The following is a 24071-nucleotide window of genomic DNA, read 5'->3' on the forward strand; positions in this document are numbered from 1 at the left end:
GGACACGGGTTTGCTGTTTAAGAGCGTTCCGACCCTCATCGCCCTTCTCGCACCCCCGGGTGCTCAGGATTACAGGACCCTGGTCTCTGGCTGGTGTTGCTTAATGCCAGATCCGTGGTACATAAGGCTCCTCTCGTTTACGACCTCATACAAGAGGGTAGAGCGGACCTGGCATGCATTACGGAGACCTGGTTGGGCTATGAGGGGGGGTGTTTCCCTTAGCGGACTATGCCCACCAGGCTTCCGGGCCTTTCACCAGCCAAGTTCCCAGGGCAGGGGTGGGGGTGTGTGGCGGTGGTTATTAGGGAAAGTCTCAGACCTCAGGAGGACACTGTGCCTCAGATAGGCAGGTGTGAGTCCCTTTTTATGAAGTGGAGCCTTGGAGCTCAGGTGGGCCTTTTTGTTATGTACCTGTCTCCCTGCTACGTTTCATCGGCCCTGCCGGAGCTGCTAAATGTATTAGCTGGATTGGTGGTTGATTTCCCCAGGCTTGTGGTCCTGGGGATTTCAATCTGCCTTCCATTGGCGAGACATCCGAGTCAGCTCGGGAGTTCATGGCTTCCATGATGGCTATGGACCTAACTCAGTTAATTCAAGACCCTACCCATAATGGGGGATACACGCTCAACCTGATTTTTGTCTCTGGGCAGTGGATGAATGATATAGATTTAGGGGATATTTCTATTCAACCCTTGTCATGGTCTGATCATTTCCTCATCAGGCTTGACTTCCATACTGCTACCCCTCGCCGCAGGGAGGTGGAACCGACTAGATGGTTCTGCCCCAGGCGCCTGATGGACCCCAAAAGGTTCCTGATGGAGTTTGGGACTTTTCCTTAATCCCTTGCTCACAACTCGACCAAAGCCCTAGTGGAAGCCTGGTATAGGGCGGCCACTGGGGCCTTGGATCGCATTGTGCCTTTGCGGCCTCTGACCCGGTGTCAATCCCAGGTGGCTCCCTGGTTTACCGAGGAGCTCCAGGAGATGAAACACCATAAAAGATGCCTAGAGAGTGGCTGGAGGGCCAGTCTGAATCTGATCGAACACTAGTAAGAATTCATATTAAATCCTACTTAGTGGCGATAGAAGTGGCAAAATGCCAACATTTTTCCACTCTTATAGCGTCCGCAGATAACTGCCCAGCTGCCCTGTTTAGGGTGACCCAAGGAACTGGAGAAGACCCCTTGCAGGGTAGGGCTGAAGAATTTGTTCAGTATCTGCAGGATAAAATCACTCAGATCCGGACAGGCTTGGACTCTGACTGGGTAGACAATCTGGCATGAGTTTCACCCTGTGACCCCAGAGGGCATGTACAGGATTATGGGCAGATTCAGTGCTGCCACTTGTGTGCTGGACCCGTATCCCTCTTGGTTAGTTTCGGCTTCCCGGGAGGTGACACAAGGCTGGCTCCAGGCGATTACCAATGCTTCATTGAGAGAGGGGTTCTTTCCCACCGCCTTGAAGGAGGCAGTGGTGAGGCCCCTCCTTAAGAAGCCTTCCCTGGACCCAGCTTCTTTAGCCAACTATTGTCCGGTCTCCAACCTTCGCTTTGTAGCAAAGGTTGTCGAGAGTGTGGTAGCACGTCAGCTTCCCCAGTACCTGGATGAAGCTGTCTACCTGGATCCGTTTCAGTCAGGTTTCAGGCCCGGGTACAGCATGGAGATGGCATTGGTCGCGTTGGTCGATGATCTCTGGCGGGCCCAGGACAGGGGCTGCTCCTCTGTCCTGGTCCTATTAGACCTCTCGGCAGCTTTTGATACCATCGACCATGGTATCCTACTGCGACGACTCAGGGTATTGGGAGTGGGGGGCACTGTTTTACGGTGGTTCTCCTTCGACCTGTCGGATTGGTCGCAGTTCGTGTTGACTGGATGGCAGGGATCGACCCCCAGGCACGTCACTTGTGGGGTGCCCCAGGGGTCGGTTCTCTCACCCCTCATGTTCAACATATATATGAAGCCACTGGGCAAGGTCATCCGTGGTTTTGGGGTACGGTATTATCAATATGGTGATGATACCTAACTTTTCATTTCTACCCCAAACCACCCAAACGATGCCCTCGACGTGATGTTTGAGTTTGAGTTTTATTAAATTTATATACCACCCCCCTCTCCCCGCAGGGACTCAGGGCAGTGTACAGACAGTACAAATAAAACAACAAAGCAAGAACAACAATACATTAGACAACTGACAAAACATACGGTCTGTGACATACCCAAACTCATTTCAAGTTAAAAACAGTCTAAAACCAGATTAAAACCCCAAAATTTACAATATTAAAAGCCATCCAGGAAGGGCAGTAATAGATTGTACTTAAGATTCCGATTAGGCTAGGCCTGCTAGCTGGAACAGGTGGGTCTTGAGTTTCTTACGGAAGGAGCGGAGATCAACAGTAGTTCTAATGTCAGGGGGGAGTTTGTTCCAGAGGGTTGGGCCCATCACAGAGAAGGCCCTACTCCTGGGCACCGCCCGCCCGCATGTCCCAATGCCTGGAGGCTGTGCGGATCTGGATGGGGAGGAACAGGCTCAAGCTCAATCCCTCCAAGACTGAGTGGGTGTGGTTTCCGCCATCCCGATTTGTGCATCTTGCCCCATCTTTGATGTTAGGGGGAGAAATTTTAGCCCCCTCAGAGAGGGCCCGCAATCTGGGAGTCTTCCTGGATACACGACTTAGTTTAGAAGAACACCTGACGGCCGTGACCAGGGGGGCTCTTTACCAGGTTCGCCTGGTAAGTCAGTTGCACCCCTTCCTGGATCGGGATGCTCTGTGCACAGTCACTCATCCCCTCGTCCTTTCTCGCCTGGACTACTGCAACGCTCTCTACATGGGGCTGCCCTTGAAGAGCACCAGGAGGCTTCAGCTGGTCCAGAATGCGGCCGCGTGGGTTATTATGGAGGTACCTAGGTACTCCCATGTTACACCCCTTTTAGGCAGCCTGCACTAGTTGCCGGTTGTTTTCCGGGTGCGATTCAAGGTATTAATTATGACCTTTAAAGCACTCCATGGCTTAGGCCCAGGGTACTTGCAAGACCAACTACTGCCACCAGTAGCCTCCCACCGTCCAGTACAATCCCACAGACTTGGCCTCCTCAGGGTGCCGTTGGCCAGACAGTGTCGGCTGGTGACCCCCAGTGGGAGAACCTTCTCTGTGGGAGCCCCTTCCCTGTGGAATGAACTGCCCTTGGAGCTTCGCATAATCCCTGACCTCCGGTCCTTCCGACGCACCCTAAAAAGTTGGCTTTTCCAGCAAGCCAACCTGACCTGTTAATTTTATCTAATTTTTAAAATGTTATTGTCGTATTAATTGGGTTTGTTTTTTTTGGATATTTATCTAATTTCCTTTTAACTTTTGTGATATGTGTTTTTTAATGTTGTATGCCGCCCTGAGTCCTTTGGGAGATGGGTGGCATATAAATCCAATAAAACAAACAAACAAACAAAACAAATTTGATTTAATGATTTTCATCTTCTAATTCATTCAAAGTACAGTTTTAGAAAGTCTCTGGAAGGCTCACCAAATAATTTAAGGGACCACATCTACACATGGGGCTCACGTTATATACTGCCTAGATCAGGGAGAAGAATTTCTTGTCACACATTATGCTATCCATATAATGACAAGAAACTAAGCAGAAGTTCTATGTACAATGAAAGAATTGAGACTTCCTCTGCATGAGAGAGAAGGCATATCAGTACATCTAGTATACAAATATGCTGTTCTGGATCTTGAATTAATGCCTTCATTCATTCTGGCACCTTTTAGTTTTATATGCAATCCATCAGGGCTTCAGTTAATATCATTTCCCCCCTTCTGATTCTGAATCTGTTTTTGATACTACAACCTGGTCAAATGGATAGTGAGCCATTGAGTTTAAAGAGCACTTTTGTCCAAATTTTCATAAAACCTTCATATTCTCCCCTAATTTATAGCATGATATATACCTAATAGGTAATGGAAACAACAGTTTCCTTCAATTTGTTTTAAGCCTAAAGGTAACCTTATTGCAACAATAAACTTTGTATGAATGCAACCACTTAATTAAACTCAGTGTAAACACTTTTAAACTAACCATTCTTTTTTTTCAATCTGATTTTCATGGTGTTCTGCTGAGGCCAAGAATTTGAAGCAAGAATGTTTTCCAGGCTTTCCCCATTCTGTTGAAAATATGGATACATTGATGAAAGCCATGGTCCAAGAACTCAAATATCTGACAGAAACAAGGGAGATTTTCTTACAGCTGTATGCTTCACACAAATTTTTGAGCAAGCCACAATCACTTAGGATGAATCAGTTTCTGTTTCAAACTATGAACTGTACATTTTACCTATGCTGATTATTTTTTAAAAAAACCACTAATTAAAAAAGAACATTGATCTGAGCAGCCCTTAATTGCATGATAACTATATTCTAAAACTGTTATATACTTTATATGTAACAATTTCTTATATGTTCCAAAGTAAATTTCTGCATATTTTTCAATATAAACATTTATATATTTTATGGTGGATGATAATCATCCAATGCTATTAAAACTTTTGGACAACTATGAGATAACAATTCATTCTTCATTTCAGAGTGGATACTTTGGTCCTGTGGGTGATGATAAAACTGATATTCACACCATAATTGCTGATGAGCATGTACTAATGCTGGTAGGCAGAAAGATCAACAAGATGTAAGGAATCTAACAAAGCATTTCAAATAATTTTTGTCCTGATCTTTTCTTTCTTTTCTTTTTTCACCTTTCATGTACCATTATTTCAGATCAAATTTTGCCAACTCACTCAGAAAAGACAAATTACAACAATAAAACTTCTTATTGAGCTACTGCTGTCCTTAACACACCTACAAAACACAGCGTTTATTGTTAGTGAGCTTTGTTTATAATCTATATGTACCGATTAAATACACTGACCCACTGATGCATAATGATTGCATACCAATGGAAATCTTCTTGCAAATAGGCTAATGAGCAGATATGACTGAATGGATATGAAATCTTCATGCTAGTAAGAGCATTGTCTTGTCCATGACTTTCATCATGTTTGATGATATCAACTTTGCCTCAGAGTTGCTCATTACTATCTAGTAATATTCTGTTGGACTTGCACCTAGCTCCTTAATTTACTTTCATTGACTCAAGACTGATGGAAAAGGAACTCAATAAATGGCAACAACTAGAGAGAATCCAAGTAAAAATTCAATTTCCAAAGTTACCAGATTACAATGGCTCTACTGCACCCAAAGGAGCTAAAAAACAAAGTTCCAAAGTAGATTGTGAGCATATGCCTTAATAGGAGAGCCTAATAGAGGAAGAATTCCTTTACAACTGATAGAAATGCAGCATAACCCTTAGGGAAATGCAGGTATCATTGATATTGTGAAGATACATTTTTGGAATACAACATATCACCTTTGAAATAGATGTGTCAAGACTTTAATTGTCCTTTTAACAAGCTGACTCTGTATTTTACAGAAGGAGGAGGAAGAGAGATAAGAAGGGCAATGCTTCCTCTCAAGGAGTAAATTCTATTGATATTCAATCACCAGGAGGAAACAAATTGGTATCGTAACAAAAATTCTATCCTTCAAGGAACTACTATATAATAGTTAACACACAGGCATTATTATATCTATAAGTAAAGAAATGATTATAGAACAATTAATTAATCCAAACCAAATTCTTATTAAAATTTTCAGTTGAAACCCAACCCTAGAAAAGAAAAGCAGTTTATAGCCAGGGTATTTTTTTTTGTCATGATTGCATGGTTTCTAATATTAACTGTAAAGCAAGTCAAACAAAAGCATACAAAGTCAAATGTAACTTGCAAATTATCCAATGTGGCTTTTTAAAATAAAATGATCATAATGCTTAAATTATCCAGTCTAGCTTTTTATGAAACTTCATAAAAAGATTAAAACATTTTAAAAAACAGTACCCTCTTTAAACCCCGTTCCTGACATAACAGAATCATACTCACACACACACACACGCACACAGATATATACTGAAAATCCATATGTGCCTGTCAAAAAGATATATAGGGCAAAGTAACAACTTCAGCCAGTGTGGCTTTCAGTGAACTCAGTGGGATATTTGTCTTTGGCTTCAAAAGAAGGAAAACATGGTTAATAAATTCTTCTTTGAAAGTGGCTTACTTTGTCAGGCTATCTCCATATTGTTTAGGTAGAGATACTGTAAACTGAGTGAATGCTGTGGAGATCACTGTGAAAATCACAGAAGTAGGTGCTATTATATTTGACATCTCATAGAAAAGTAAAACAAAAAACAAAAACCAGGCACATATGTGCACAAGGCATAGAAAAAACTAGTATATGGAGAGCCAAAAGATACTAGAGGGGAAAGAACCAAGAATGTAAATCATGAATACTTATTTAGAGAGTAAGTCCCATTGAACTGAATTTGAATTAAGTTTGAGGAGATACACAAAAGGATTCAGCTAGGTAAACGTGATTAATTTTGAAACTGTGTTTATTCGAGGTTTGCTAGTTTGCTAAACAAAGTGATGGATAGGAAATCTGACAGATAATATTGATGAAAGGACAAAAGAATTCCAGAACAGGGAACCCAGTTTACCAAAACTCTAACAATGCCATATGCTACTTTTAAAAAGAAAGGGGGAAATGGTGATAAGTATTGACTAAAATCATAGATGAGGATTTCTGCTAATAAATACTAAGCTGGAAGGATCATATAAAACTTTTTTGTCCATTGAGAATAGCTTATCCCTTTCCACTAAAATATTCACTGTGTTACTTGCTGCATATTATTGGAGCCATAAGATGAATGTAAATATAATTCATTCCCATTTTAAGGCCTTCTACTTTGTTCTGGCCAAATTAAGGGGCCTTTAATAGACTAAAACAAGTATCAAGCTTGCAGTTCATAAGCAGATATTTGTGTTGGTGAAAAAGAGCTTGATGCTTAAAAGTGCTTAAATGGCTGACAATTTATTACAACCATTAAAAGGATGAATATTTAATGTATCTTTTTAAGCACAATGCTTATCCAAATAATGGTAATGAAGGTCGAGAACAAGATGTGGCTATAAATCTTGAAGCTAGATAGAAATGAATATCCTGATAGAATATAAATAACTAAGGGACAGTTTATCACTTGCTTGTCTATTTTATGTATATGAAGTCCTGGGTCAGTCCTTATCATAAAAACTCATTAAACCTCTTTAGGTCATATTACACTACTTGAATGCCTATCTTGAGAATAGTAAACCTAAGGCTGCATGTCACAATCATATAATTTTTGTCAAAAGTTGGTATTGTGGTTTTCTACTATTTAAGCTTGGAAACAGTTGAAAAATAGAAGCCTAATACCCTGGTTGGTGCAGGACAAGGGTGTCAAACTTGTGGCGTCATGTTGCCATAACATGATGTTTCACAACATTTTTCGCGTTCACAGAGCTGGTGTAGGCATCGCCTGTGCATGACACATCTGGCCTGCTGGCTGCCAGTTTGACACCCCTGGTGTAGGGTTAAAGCAGTGAAACTGAGAACTCTATTACTGCCGTTTTGGGTGATTTTATTGGGTGAACTTATTAGGGCCAGTCATTTGCCTTTATCCCAAGGAAGAAAATACTGTAAAACCACTTCTGAAAGTGTTGCCAAGAAAACTACGTATATGGATTGTTTCTGAAGTCAGCAGAAGTCACAACTAATTAAATGAATCATGTCAAGAATTCCTAAGTAAGTTTAATGCAGTTCCTAAAAGTAGGCTTAAAATAGGCATTTATTTTTAATTAAAAGATTCTCTCCTAACTTGGAAAAATTGAAACTCTAATGCTATTCATATGTGTGATACTATATGCCTACTTTGTATCATCTCTTCCAGTGTTGTGCTACTACAAAACTCAAAAAGCTTTGTCTGGTCTTCAGCCACCCAAAATTTGACCACTTTAGCTCTAGCTCACTATGAGTCCTTTGATTAACATAGCTTTTCCAAATTTAAGGTAGACCTCGTTCATCTTACTGCCTGCCTGAATTATTAATTGCAGATGAGAGGCTTTTTACATTCAAAATGTATGACCTACATTTCATACAGTGTGATCCCAATAAATGATAGACCTTCTCTCCGAAAGAAAAGAAAGGAGAATCATTGATGTATAGTAAAACTGAGCCCTGAGTAACTCTACTTGTGGTGACATTGAAAGGAAATGCTTTATATATGTTAACTCTTCCTGTGTAGCAGTACCTTTTAGTTTGCATTTTGGGTTTGTATGGTCACATTAAATTCAATACATTTATTTTTTAGGAGATCTTGGTGTCAAAAACTACTGCTTTACTTTCAGCTGGTCTTCTATTCTCTAAAGTGATGTGATCAGCAGATACATTCACAAGTATGTTCCATCAGCAAGATACAAAAAGTTGAACAGCCACTCCTTATGTCAAGGCTGTATCAAAACATGCATCTCATGTAACATCATTTTTAACCTAATTCAAAAGAAAATAATAGAAAACATGTTTTCAATATATAGATAACTTATAAGTAAACCTGCAGAGGTAATTACGATTGATAGACAACAATTCTGAAATAGGAATTACAGAAGTTTGATCTAGCAGACCTGTGGCCAGTGACCAAAGGAATCTTAGGTTTGCTCTAATTTTGGCATTTGGAATCAGCAAAGTCTTAAGTTTTGCTTGAATGTTGCCATACACAACAAGTTAACTCAAGTTTCCTCTAGGTTCCATTGGATACTGTTTGGTTGGCATTTCAAAGTATGATAGCAAGGTCTACCATTCCCAGACTAATATAAAAATCAGAACCAAGTGCAATCAGCTGAAAAAATGCATTTAAATAATATTAAATGCAAATGACTATATGGAACTTTTTTTTAAAAAAAAAGCAGTTTAGAGTAAAAATAGAATGGATTTATAAATAAATTCATTTGAAAATGATACAGTATGGAATCCAACTCTAACTCCCTTTTATGGGAAGATTTTTGTGATTTTTAGAAAACACTGTCATGGCTTCCATCCAATGTTATTGCACACATACACAACAGTATGTGCACATATTATAGATATAAATAGGCAACTAATGAGCATGTGAAGATACTGTTAGTTCAACAAAACTACTTGGATACACTAATATTTCAGCCAACTAAACTGATCCTCTAGTAACCATATAAGGACTATTCCAAGCAATGTTTGAGATGGTAGCCTTAGGCATCTTAAATATAGTAGTTAAAAAACAGTGAAAATGTGGAATCTAAAGAAATAATTGCAATAATAATCACTTTCAAACATTTAAACAACAGGCCATATGCATTTATTGGTGTCCAATATACAAATTCAAAGTAAAAATGGAATTGGAAACATCCATCCCTTGTCTAAAAAATAACTCTGGATTTAGCATTGTTGAAGTATCACCATATTACAAAGAATGATTTGAAGACCCCAAATCAGAACAGATGGAATTGCCTGGCCAAAAAGAAAAGGAATCAATCTTAAAACAAGCATACAAATGTTCCCCACAAAGTGACAAGTGTTTTTTTTTTTTTTTTAATATTCTGATTAGTTTCCTTCCAGGTCATTTTTGACTTTGTGTTGTCTGTATGGCCAACACAATGCCAGGACACTGAGAAATGATTATCAGTTCAAGAGAATGGTAGTAACAGGCAACAGCAGCTGCTTTACTGGCAGGAAATTTGGAATCAGCATACATGATTTCTGGATGTCTTGCAAGAGAACAAAAGACTTTCATCTTGTTAAGCCGTTGCCAGCCAATAGCTTCTTCTTTCCAAAATATTGTTAGATATTATCACAAAATGTTCAGATATTACATTCCTGACAAACAGGAAATGTATGCTGCACTAATAGGATGTCAATCACCAAGATAACATCAATTTTGCAGTTTTTAAATCATCTCCACCACCTGCTGTCTCTTTGATAATCCCTAACAATTAATCTAAAAGTGACATGATTAAGAAATGCTTCCAATGAAACATGGAGAAATGGTATTTATTTGTATGCATTTCCCTAGCTCCAGCTGAAGCTTCCAGCAAATCTTTCCTTGGCTCCCCAGAGGGGCATATTCAGGCCATGAGAAAAAAAATCTTAACAACAAAAATCTGAGATAGTTCTGAAACCCTTAAACATATAGGCATAATTTAGAAACAGACTGTAAGAATGAACTTTCTCACTGTTATCCCTCTAGACTACCTATATTGTACTGTGATGTGGATACAGACGGCTTAAGTACATATGGTAATCAGCTTCCATTTTTCTAAAATTTAAATAAATATAGAGCACATGGAGAAGGGCAAGAATCAAGAGTTTCAGAGGTGGTATTCAGCAGGTTCTGACCAGTTCTGGAGAACCAGTAGCAGAAATTTTGAGTAGTTCGGAGAACTGGTAAATACCACCTCTGACTGTCCCCACTCCCATCTATTCTCTGCCTCCTGAGTCCCAGCTAATCAAAGGAAATGGGAATTTTGCAGTAACCTTCCCTGGAATGGAATGGGAATGGATATTTTACAGTATCCTTTCCCTGCCACACCCACCAAACCATGCCCACCAAATCACACCAAGCCGACCAAGCCATGTCCGTATTAATTTTTTTTGAATCCCACCACTGAATCCTGCTCATCCTTTCAAAGGTAAAAAAGTTTGAAAGGGGTAAAAAGGACACTTTTCTTTGAATTTTAATTAAACAAAAACAAAACCAATTATCTTTCCATCCCCGTCCCAGGCTTCACCTTTCTATTTCTGCTAAAATCTACAATCCTGGCAAAATGAATCTTACAAACATTTTGTAGTTTCTCACATGAAAAAGCTGGGGAAGTACAGCATTCTTTATCATGTATAGTTGATATGAGCCATGCAATTCCTACTTTGAGTTTCATCACCTTTGGCAGCTTATGCTCTTACACTATTCTTTGTAAAAAAAAATAGTATTCAAAATTAGATTTCTGCTTCTTTCCTGATATGGTTTGTAGAGTTTTCATCATTGTTGCTCTGATAATGTGAGGTTTTGAGTTTCCTCCTCTTTCTTGCTGTCTTTATGGTTTTTGATTCTCTTCTCAACTTATATGATAAGTGGCAAGAAGAAGAAAAACAAATCAGTTACTTGTTTCAATTTATTAGGCAATCAACTACTTCCTATTGCTAGCTGATACCAGTAGATTGCTAACAGGTACAGACACTGATAGATTGCCAACAGTGATAAGGATTTGGATTCACTTATGAGTAAGGTTCACCAAAGGCATTTGTACACTTCCCCTTTACCTTTTAATAGAACTATAAGAATGATTAGATTAATAGTTCTAGCAAGCCTTCCTCAATCTTGGTACCATCCAAATACACAAACTTTCAAGTTCCAGAATTTCCAGCCATTAGTGATAATTCTGGGACTTGAAGTCTACAAACCTAAGATTTTGTGAAGGTTGGTCTAAACTATGATTTATGATAAACTATGATAAACTTTATGTTACAAAGAAGCACATCAGAGGTGGTATTCTGACAGTTCTGACAGGTTCTGGAGAATCAGTAGCAGAAATTTTAAGTAATTAGAAGAACTGGCAGATAGGCTGGCCCCGCCCCCGTTACCTACCAGCCTCCCAGGTGATCTTCTCTTGTTGCCCTGAACAGAAGAACGGAGCTGGAAAGCAGGTTAGTGGGGTGGGGATGGAATGGAAATTTTGCAGTATCCTTCCCCTATGCCCATAAAGCCATGCCCACAAAGCCACACTACAGCCACAAAGTCATGCCCATAGAACCAGTAGTAAAAAAAATTGAATCCCAGCACTGAAGCACATGCCATGAAATAAAAGAAAACCAGTTCCTAAAATTGATTCCAAGTCATGAAAGCCTTTTGTGTATATTTGTATAAGCTTTTATTATATGGAACTTTTATTCATTACATAGGGCTGCAGTCAAAGGCTTTAGGATATTCTTTTTGTAGGGGGTTAGGAAGTAAAATTCAGCACATTCAATCACTGAGAAGCCAATCAGAACTGCTAGACTAGCTTTCTAAACAGACCTTGATTTGTTTAAATAAGCATGAGATTAATATCAGGTTATGCAAGATCAGATGAGTATTTCGCTCCCTGAATTATTTTGCACTAGTAGGCATTTGAGAACTCATGTATATACATATATATCTTGAGCCAATGAATTCAGTGTTGTTTTTCACTCAGTTGCTTGCTTATCTGCAGTCGGTAAAAACACACTAAGATATTTTGTATGGCTGATGAGTGCTTAGCCATAATTTTAGAGATGAATGTTTTAAAAACTGCATTAAGTGTTCTTCCATAGTGATGGGACTCACCATATTGAGCTGGTAATCTTTTGAATATGCAAATTGCATTTGTCACATGGATTATTTGCTAGTGGTAGTTAGAGCTGTAGAAATGTTTCAAGAGATGACAAATAGAGATCAGTTACTTTCCAGTTTTTTTGTTTAAAAAAAAAAGAGGAGGTATGTTGAAAGTGAAAGAAGGAAAGATAGTTTAAGTGTAAAGTTCAATCTAACATATTTGCATGTTTTTTGTCTTCTTAAGTAAAAACAGAGGAGAGAAGAAACAGCAATATAAACAGTTGGGTAGAATGTGAATTATTTTTGAATAATTACAAATAAAAGTGATGATGGCAAATGAGAAATTTGGACATTCATAATGATTGCAGGTCTGATAGTTTGACTCTGAGTAAGTCTAGCTTGGTAGTAAGAAATACTTTCTCCTGCCCCTGTTATGATGCTAACCATAAGAAGATTACAAATCAATTGCTCAATTACTTAGGGGAATCCAAGAAAAGAATTTCCCTTTAGGGACTTCTATCTATTTCCAAATTTCAAATATTTTTGTCAAGACAACAGGTTTGTGGCATTAGTCTTCTTGGAACAATAACTTGAAATACCAAATATGCCAAAGTATAAATGGATTCCTAATACATTTTCTCTTTCCTATAGAGGCATTTCCCACAGAGTATCTAGACTAGAAACAACAGACTAGAAGTTGAAAATTGTGGGTCATTTAGAAATAACAAATTCATAAATTTTAATTCTGAGTTCTACTGTATATCCATGATCATCTTGAGAATAGTTTTCTACTCTACTTGCTTTTGTATAACCTGATTTCTTCTGTTATATACATGGGGCAAATTATTATTCTACCATCTAAAATTTGATAAGTAATATAATTCTATGAATATTTTTCCCACTTGAGAATTGCAGGGATATTTAGCCTGAGGAACAATATCAGCATCAATTAATACTTCTCAGATCCCATTTAATCTTGGTTAGTTATGAACATTTTTTGTTTTTGTTTTTTAAACCTGCTTATCTCCCCCCCCCCCCCCCAAAAAAAAAAAACCTGGATTCCCAATACGTTGTCCATAGCATGTATCTGTCTGTGGATACTTTTCATGGAATCTGACAGAATTCCTGCTCTAAGTTTTTATTTGTGTTACCTTTTAAAAGACTCTTAATAGATCCATTTGAGAGATAGCCTGGGCCTCTCACAGTTTTATTACTTTGAATCAATTTCCTTCTGAAGAAGCTGTTTTTTAAACCTACTGCAAAAATAAAAACAACAAACAAACAAGTTTAATTCAGTCTAGAGTAGTTTATTAGTTTATTCCTTAAAAGTTAATTTTTCTTAAACATTTCTAATTAAGTGTGTTTGGCATAGATATTGTTACTATTTCTAAAGTTCAATAGTGATTGGAGATTACTGAGGAGTGAAGCATTTACTGTTCCTAAACCAGTAACCCCTTTTCTATTTGAAGCTGAAGAAAGCTGAGAAAATTTGTATTACTTATTTATGTGACCTCTGGAATAACAAGGTTGAATTTTGTATCTTGATAAATCAATGGAGCATTGCTTTAAATAGTGTTCTATCATATTAAATTGTTGCTGTTTGTGTATGTTTGTTTGTGGTGTATGCAATATTTCAGATAATATTTAATAATTGTAGATTGAAATTGTCTTTAGTTGGCACATTCTCTATTGGATTCACCCTACTATATCCAGGTTTGAAATTAATAAATTGATAATATATTGATAATATACTATCATGGATCAATAGATAAAGGTAAAGGTTCCCCTTGCACATATGTGCTAGTCATTCCTGACTCTAGGGGGCAGTACTCATCTCTGCTTCAAAGTCAAAGAGCCAGTGCTGTCCAAAGACTTCTCCATGCCCATGGTAACCTTCCCATATTTTTTTACTTGCATTTTTACATGCTTTTGAACTGCTAGGTTGACAGAAGTTAGGACAAGTAATGGGAGCTCACGCCGTTATGCGGCGCTAGGGATTCGAACTGTCAAACTGCCAACCTTTCTGATCGACAAGTTTAGCATCTTAATCACTGAGCCACTGCGTCCTCAACCTGGATCAAAAAGATAATGCTTAATTGTTTTGGTTTTATTGGTGATATTTGGACTCTATTAAGATAATACATATTTAGGATTTATCACACAACATTGGAAGGTTTTTACCTAGTTCATACCAAAATAATTGATATATATATTGTCAATATTTTGAATTTTTTATTCTATTCTATTTCATTTTATTTTTGAAACGGGAAATGACAAAGCAAGGATTTTTTTAAAAAAATAATTTATTTATTTCTTTCACAATTTTCTTTAGAAATTATTACAATGATTATTTATTTTGAGATCCTAGTTTATTGTTAATACTATTGTATATATATATTCTTTCTTTAATTACTATATTAGAATATTTTTAATGTTAATAAATGAGTAGTGGCATTAAATAGCAATCCCAACTTCATTTACGTTTCCAAGAATGTCCCTTGATTCCAGATAGGCCACACAGATGTTCAAAGGAGTGTGAGAGCATCCTTGTCTTCTGATAAAATAAGCCAGATGCACCCTAATAGCCATATTCTGAATTGGCAAATGTCCTCAGGCCATTTTGAAAAAAGGTACATATTTAATTTTCAAAATCCCACATTTATAGTCACCAACAAATGAATACTTGTATTCTAAAGAAATAATTTGTAGGTTTGTTTTATTTCATGCAATAAAGCAAATATTCTATGTCTTACAAATATCAGGTGTTTTCAGTGCTATTTTGACTTTCAGGAATTCATAGCCAAGAATTCAAATGGAATCAATCCATTTGAATCCTTTTGCAACTGGAAAGATGTAAAAGTGAATGGAGACATTTACTGGTTTTAACCAGAGTAGAAGCCCCATACATTCTCACAAATGGCCCAATTTTCCGGCCTTTAAATATGAGGAAGTAATGACATTAATCACAAAGAGACCATCAGTAAGAGCTGTAAATTCCCCTCCCCCTCCTTTTTTAAAGTTTTAACCACTATTGTACTTTTTGTGTGATAACCAGAATCAAACAGAAGAGCAGATGGACACACACAGGAACTGAAATAGTTTGACTTTATTATCTGGTAGACTTCTGTGTGAGTCTGAAGGCCTTGTCAGAAACCACAACAGTTTACAAACTGGCAACTGTGGGTTTGTCTGTTCACCATTGAATCTATTTCTAGAAGGAAAAAAGAAACAAAGAAAAACGTTAAACCAACGTGTGAAGCATGTGACCTGGCTGTACTTAACAAGTAACACTGACACATAGCGACCTCTAATATTTGCATCATCATTGTACCCATAAATTCTTTTCTGGTTTTTCCCACAATCATTTGTTTTTATCTGTTTTGAACTGAAACCAGAAAGTGCAAAACAACATGAAACAAGGTTTCAACTACATGGTATTAACATCTCAGTTAAGAAGTTGCATCACATTACAAGCTTTCTAAATTTTCACTGGGGTGGTGGTGGTGGATATATTTGCTTTGGACAAGCCATAGAGGATGTGCAAGCTATATGGATATCCCTGTCTTCTTAAAGTTTTCCTACAGCTATGGGGAATCCAAATGTGCTTGAAGAATTAGCATATGAAAAGTAGTATTTAAGTACTTAATACTTTTCTATTAAATAATATCCCCCAACCCCATTTCTCTCTTTACTCAAAGGAAAAGATATCAAGAGTAAGTTAAATAAAAAATTTTCTGCATCAGTAGAAAACTTATCTGTAGCAATTAAATGGCAGAACAATCTTAAGGGGTGGTCAGTCCTTTCTTGTTGAACTTTTGAGTTCTTCACAAAAGCAATAAATGTTTTTGTTTGTTTCATCTCAGAAACACTGCATGTTTCTCCACTATTTAATTTTTGGGCTATGGTTCAAGTTCTGTTTCTATAAATGAATCTGCCATGTTGATTTAAAAAAAAGCTCGAATTCAAGGCTAGGGATAACATGTTCATGCAGAGAGATCATGGTGCAATCTCTTATTATGGTACAGGTGCCAAAAATTATTAAAAATATCACCTTGTGCTTATTACAAATCATTTTAATTTAATTTTGAGATTCTGCAGGACTTATGTAGAAGTATCATAGGCTCTCTGGCATTCATGGGTGTCACACTGCTAACTACAGTTTAGCCAAATGTAATGTAAGCCAATTGCTGAATGCTTTACCTGTTCAGTTAAATTGTAAGGCTTTCTTTGGTGTGTATTGTGCAAATGCTAAGGATTGAACTTTGAATACTTTCTGGAAGTTTACTTCTTCAGCACTACTTAATTGTGACAGTTGCACACTTTCACATGCACATCCCAATATTTTTAGTCCTATCTCAGATGAGCCTCTATTTTCCTGAGTTCAGAAAAGCATAATGATCTGTACAGAGATATGTTTTGATTGTCCCCAATTTGAATCATTCTTCTATTTCTGCAAGCAAGAGGTATGCTTGAGATTTTCGTTATGGCCCTCCAAACATAATATTTAGCCCCAGAGGACAGGGAGGAAAATAAGATGAGTGAAAAACACACAACTTTCCCCAATACTGTTCTTTTTAGTTTTAAGCGAGATAGATTGCAAAAATACCCTCCTTCATTCAGCAAACACAAGTTTAACTGTTCTCTCTTCTTTCTTATAAGAAAGTTCTGCTTTGTGTTTTGATTTTAGCTATCACTTCCCCTCACAGCTAAAGTTTTCTGTGCAACAGCTTCATGCTAGTCTGTTTATTGGAACTCTAAATGAATTACTCCTTCAAGAGCTCAGTCCGGGGTGTATTTTTTGTTTAGTCTTCTCAAACCACCAGTTACAATAAATAGAGCCCAGAGAATGCTAAAAGATATGAGATGATTCCTATCCTCTGCCCTTGAAGCTCTCCAACAGTCTTATTTAACTAAAATGCACTCCAAGCACTTTTGCCTTCTTTGTCTTTTCCCCTCTCAGGAGTTAATCTTCTGTTATTCCACTCTAACTTTCTCCATTCTTAAAATAGTTGAATCCTTGAATGCTGAGCACTTTCCCCCCCTTTTCTCTTCATGCTTAAAAATGAAAGGACATTCTCCCTGAAATTCCTAGAGGGAGTAAATTTATGTATTTTGAAAATCCCCAACTGATTGAGAAGGGACACTAATGCGAATGAATCCAGTTAGCTTTCTACACCTTCTCTATAAATGATCCATAGTGTAGGGGTCATTCCATGTCAAGCGGTCTGATTTCAGAAGAGTGCCCAGCTCGACCATCATGGATGTTGATGAACTTTGTTGTGAACATGCACACACATCGCCAATGAACATTGGATAAGTGTTACATTTGCCAGTACAATACTTGCGGAGATATAATCATTTGTTTGACCCCATACCCCACCCTTCAACAGTATGACCCTGAAATGTCAGCAATCTTGAGACATAATATCTCTGGCCATATTTTGTTGTCCAATGTTCATTGGGGATGTGTGTGCATATTCACCCCAAATTTCATCAAAACCCATGATGGTCGAGCTGGGAGCCCCAGACCACTTGACATGGAATAACCCATAGGCAAATGTGGTTGGTATTTAATACTTAAGCTTTCTTAGGTCTCACTTTTAATATTAAAAGAAAAGTATCAGGATCTATGGACAATGTAGACTCAATGTATGTGCTACCTGGAATACTCACATTTTCAGGCAACATCATGCAGGTGCACGGGGACTCCAGGAAGGGCCATAATAGAAATGTCTACTTTTTAAAGTATTGCATTTCTTGAAAATCCAAACAACTTTCAGATGTTAAAAACAAAGAGAGACAGAGAGACTCTCCATAAAGGGAAAGAAAGCCCCACCCATTCCCAAATCCAATCTAATTTTTAGGGTTTTCAACTATATCAAATTGAAAAAAGTGGTATATTAGAGATTCATTTCTAACATCATATTGTTAAATGGATGATCATTGGTGGGCTAATCTCAGTTTCCAATTCCTATAGTAGCAGCGGAACCTAAAATTGAAGTGATGACCTCCTTGACAAGAATTCTATGCGTATGTCCTTGTATATGTCTATTATAACATGCAATTTGCATATACTATGGTTTGCATGTTTCTTATCTTTATTCTTTAGGAGGAATAAAAGAAGTTACCTCATGAGGTTGTATTGCCATTACAGCTGTCAGTCAACAGAAGGGTATACATATGTCTCAAAAGTACTTTTAATCTTTTTGCAGTTTTTTATCAAGGGAAATATGTTACACATTTTTCCTGGCATTCTCTCTCCCCACTAAAAGGAGTCTATTTTAGTTTGTCAAATATAGATACAACATCCAAAGTTCATTTCACCTTTTAGATTTTTAAAAAATATTTATAATAATGCAAGGGTTTATGTTTGACACAAAGTCAAACTATCTACGATGAAAGCTAGAGACCAAGAACTGACCACTCTGTACATAATTTCCTGTCTCCATCTGGAGAGGCCAAGTGACTTGGAGAAGATGTCCTGGATTAGGCCTTGCCAGCACCTGGCAACATCTATGGTGTGGATTAAATCTTTATACATAAATTCTAACAGATGGTTAATACAGTTAGTTTGACAGAGGCAGATTTGATAGTGCCAATCACTAGTTTAGGAGGCTGGAAAATCTGAATTCAGGCTTTCTTTTCCATGTTCCTCTGAAAAAGTTGATTGTCACTGAAAAGAAGGAACGAAAGTACTGTAGTTTAGTAAGAGAATGGAATACCTTTAGCAACATGAATGTTGAAATGTCTTATATTTCTGCATATCAACCAGTTCTACTGACTTCTGCTTTTATAATATGTAAAAATCAAGTGTATTCCATATTTATTGGGAAGAAGGAATACTCAGCTCGGTTTAATGTTATAATAACTAGATATTGAATATTATATTAGATATTGAATGTAACTATTTCAAGAAAGCTGAAGTTAATTCATAAATTAAAAAAAAATCAGTTAATAAATCATTTTATTAACAACAGGAGGTGAAGTGATCCAAAATGGCAGATACTACAGCATTATAGAAACCTGATTATCACCTTCATTTTTTTTTTTTTAGTTCCATTCAATCATATCCAATTCTTCAAAGTAATGGACATTTTTTTGCAAAAAAGTTATTAAAAGTCCATTTTAAAATAACTATTTTCAGGGAAAAAATCAATTATAAATACACATTTTCCTATAAAATATATTAAATTATATAATAATAATTGAATGCAGATAAAGGTAAAGTTAAGGGTTTCTCCTGTCCAATCGTGTCTGACTCTAGGGGGTGGTGCTCATCTCCCTTTCTTAGCCGAAGGAGTCCGTATTGTCTGAAGACATTTGCATGGTAATGTGGCCAGCATGACTATATGCCAAGATGCGTGTAACACTGTTATCTTCTCACCAGTGGTACCTATTTAACAATAGCGATAGCACTTACTTATATACCACTTCATAGTGCTTTTATAGCCCTCTCTAAGTGGTTTACAGAGTCAGCCTATTGACCACAACAATCTGGGTCCACATTTTACCCACCTCGGAAGGATGGAAGGCTGAGTCAACCTTGAGACAATGAGATTTGAACTGCTGAACTGCAGCTAGCAGTCAGCTGAAGTAGCCTGCACTCAAGCCACTGCGCCACCTCGGCTCTTTATCTACTTGTATTTGTATACTTTCAAACTGCTAGGTTTGCAAGAGCTGGGGCAAGTAATGGGAGCTCACCCCATTGTGCAGTGCTCAGTTTTTTAACCCGGGCCATCAGATTTCCAGCTGACAAGCTCATTGTCTTTAATCGCTGAGATATCATGCAAATAATATGCAGCATTTTTAAAAAATTGATAGATTATTAAAGAAGTGGGACAGAAAAAATGTTAGTGCCTTAAACAGTAACATAGACAAAGATGGATTGAGTTGACAAAGTTTAGCTTAACCTACCTCACTGAGTTTTTGTGATGAAGTGAGTTGGAGAACAATATATTTTATTCTGAACTAATTGAAGAAGTGAATATGGAAGAATAATATGGAATCATTGTTGTTGTCAACTCAGTTGTGTCTGACCCTCCGCCACTCTTCATGCCCCTCTGTCTTGAACTGCCTCCTTCAGTTCTGCCATGGTTATCCCAGTGTAATCCTTTACAGATAATAAATGAAGATGCTTATAGGAAAGGGGTGAAGGCTCTGGTGGACTGGCACAATAAATGTAATCTGGTTCTAAATGTTAATAAAACAAAGGAGATTTTTGGAGATTTTAGAAATAGCCAGCACAATCATACTTCACTCAGTATCAAGAATGCAGTTGTAGAGGCGGTCAACTGTATTAAGTATTGGGAGGTTCAGATAACTAATAATCTGAACTGGTCTCTCCACATGTCATCCTTAGTGAAGCATGCAAACCAGCATTGCATTTTCTGCATTGGTTGAGGAGAGCATATCTTTCTCCTTCTATCCTGGCCACGTTATACAGAGGCATGAGTGACAGTGTTTTAACAAGCTGCATCACTGTTTGGTTTGGTGGCAGCAGTGCCTCAGATAGACAGTCCATACAGAGAGTGGTAAAGACAGTCGAGAAGATTATAGGAAGCTCATTTCCTGTTATTCAGGATACTGCTTATAAGTGCTATATGCTTAGAGCTCAAAGCATTGTCAGAGACCCCACACACCCACTTTACAGTCTGTTTCTATTGTTCCCCTCTGGGAGGAGGTTTCAAAGTATTTCTAGCAGGACCACCAGATTCTGTAACAGCTATGTTTCTTATGCCATCTGTCTGGTAAATTCAAAAGATTTGTTTTTCTCACCATGTACATGTATACAGGGGTGGGTTGCTCAGTAGCATTGCTGCCAGTTCGGCGCGCAAAAGTTTTTGCTGTGTCAATGCCTGGGGGACCATTAGGATTTATCCCATCAGTATCATGGAAGCTCCTGCTACTATGATAATCTCTTTGCTCTTCCTCTGTAGCTTTATTGGTTTCCCCTAGTTAGTCAGACTCACTGCCCAGTATCATATCTTCCACATCCTTGAGTCTATTTATAAAGTTTTGGGCAAGGACAACCGGAGTAGGGCACCAGTTCCTTCTCAAACCCAAAGGCATGTTAAGCAATACAAAAGGCTTATATTATTCCCCCCCCCACACTATAGTGAGATATAGTTAAACTTTGGTAGGGGGTGTATAGAATATTAATGTAAAAGACATACAGCAAGCAGATGGAAATGCACATTTGAAAATTCTCTAGTTTGAAGAAAAAGATCTACAAATAGGAAAACAAAGTCAATAAACTTGAGACCATCAACGCAAGTTTACTAAGTTTCATTATGAAACACACAAAGAATTGCCAGCTCTTAATTCTTATGATCATGAAGCCCTTAATCAAAACAGAATTAATACGAAGGGGGAAAAAAATCTATATGTTGTGCTTCAAGGCAAAGCCAAGTGCCTCACTTATTCCAGTATAATATACAACCAGATTTGTTTCACCTAAGTTTCATTTCATGGGTTTGTAGCTGCTGAAGAAAAAGAAAGAAAAAAACTTGGAGCAGATCCCAGACTTCACTCTTCAGCTCCCAAAGATTTGGCAAGGAATAGCAACAGGAACACCTCCTTTTTGATTCTGGCTGTACAAATGGAAGAAAAGATCAATCCATCCCATCTCCTTTCTGTTGGAAAGATGTTATAGTCTGGAAGGAGAAAGGACAACCATATTGCAGTTTTTTTAAAAAATGCCAAGGTACCCCCTAAACATCTAAATGCAAAGGAAATGTAAGGCTACTGCTTACCACCACTGTTTACTAGTCAGTCCAGTAAAATTATATGTTGAAACATTGGTAACTGGAAAACTATAATATATATATATATTTCTGATGGTGCCTATCATGGCCTTGTCGTTTCTGTCCAGCATGATCGTTTGCCTTAATTCATTTTAAAATCAAATGGCAGTCGCACTGAATAAAGAAACAATTGTATAGCTAATGTGTGCAAAATCTTTGACAATTGTGCAATATCAGCATGAGTCAAAATACAGAGCAGCTTGGGGAAGTGAGGAAATCTCACTTTGATTTGGAGATAGACAAATGCTTGCATAAGCAAAAGGATAATTGAACCTCAAAGCCTACTTTTGCAGTGCAATGATTTGATTTTTATCATCTTGGGTTTTTTGAGGGGGGGACTATCTACTGTACATAATCAATTGTATTATTTATTTATTTAAAATTTTATTTTACAAAAAAAATATTTTTTTTTACAAAACAACGCAAGGTGGCAAGCATATTCAACACACCTTCCTTATCCTATTGTTCGCACGACAATTCTATGAGATGAATTAGGTTGAGAGATAGGGCCTAGCTCAAGATCACCCAGCTGGCTAGGGCTAGAATTCATGGTCCTCTGCTTTCTAGCCTGCTGCCTTAACCAACTTATGTGCATGTTTTGCTGATTGGTAAAACAGGAAAAGGGAGTTACAGTCCTGTCACATATGAAAGTCACCAGACTGAGATGGCTACTTTAAATAATCTGTCTATACTATAGAGCTGGTGACCGTCTGTCTCCCTTTCTGTGCATTGCTCCAAAGGACATAAATAGATTTTTCTTTTTCAGATTCTCAGAATCGTATCAGTGGTGGGATTCATTTATTTTTACTATAGTTTCTGTGGGCATAGCTTGGTGGGCATAGCTTGGTGGGCATGGCAGGGGAAGGTTACTGCATAATCCCCATTTCCTCCCGATCAGCTGGGACTCAGGAGGCTGAGAATAGATGGGGCGGGAGCCAGTCAGAGGTGGTATTTACCAGTTTCCCCGAACTACTCAAAATTTCCATTACTGGTTCTCCAGAACTGGTCAGAACCTGCTGAATGCCACCTCTGAATCATATAATTTATGAAACATTATTTCATTTCAGGCCAGCTATAGCATGCAGTGACTGCATTTCAGAGATAGCACCAAGAAAATGGAAATCTCGTACCTTATTAATGTATCAGTTACCTTACAATTGTTTCAAATCAATAGAAACTTGTTTCAAATCAATAATACCACTTCTGCTCTTACCATGCTTACTTAGTTTAATTTATTCTTTCTGCTTACCATCATAATTCTTCTGCATCTCAGCCATTCACTTTCTATCCTTGGGCAGATATGTTTTCTTCAAGCTAGTTACAAATATGTAATATGGACAGTTACTTTTCTTCTAACAAATCCTGTCAACTGTTGTGGAATACTTACAGGAGGCTATCACATAAAGACACATATTTCTTTTGCTCTCAGATTGTTTCTTTTCCAACTATGTTCTATCATCTACAAGAGCACATCAACCAGTTATCTCTGCAATTTTCCAAATACAGTTTCCTGGTCTTTGATTCTCTTTTTTGGAGAAGTTAGCAAGTCATTGTTTAAAACTATGCTTGCTTTTGTTTTATGCTACTTTTCCAGTAGTGGCGAACATACAATTCAAGTGCATCTCGGCTGGTTGCATACCAGCCCAAATGACAAAAGTCCTATGTATGTTAGAAGATGTTGTGAGTGTAGAAACATGTAAGTGTAGGATGCTGAGCTCATAATAGATAATGTGAATTGTTTCCAAAATTTGTCTGAACACTTCTTTAAATAACTTGCAAATACCTCAGATAAGTACATAGATACATAAAAAAGGCAACACATTGAAGTAATGATATTATATAAATTAATTAAGCATAGTAAAGAAAAGGCATATGAGAAAGCTACACTGCAGTGACAATAAGTACTAATTAACCTACAGACTTCCTTGAAACCTCAAGAGGTGAATATGAAAATAAAAAAAATTAAGTGACCATG

This window comes from Natrix helvetica (assembly GCF_964273705.1).
Source record: "Natrix helvetica genome assembly, chromosome: 2".
NCBI lineage: Eukaryota > Metazoa > Chordata > Lepidosauria > Squamata > Natricidae > Natrix > Natrix helvetica.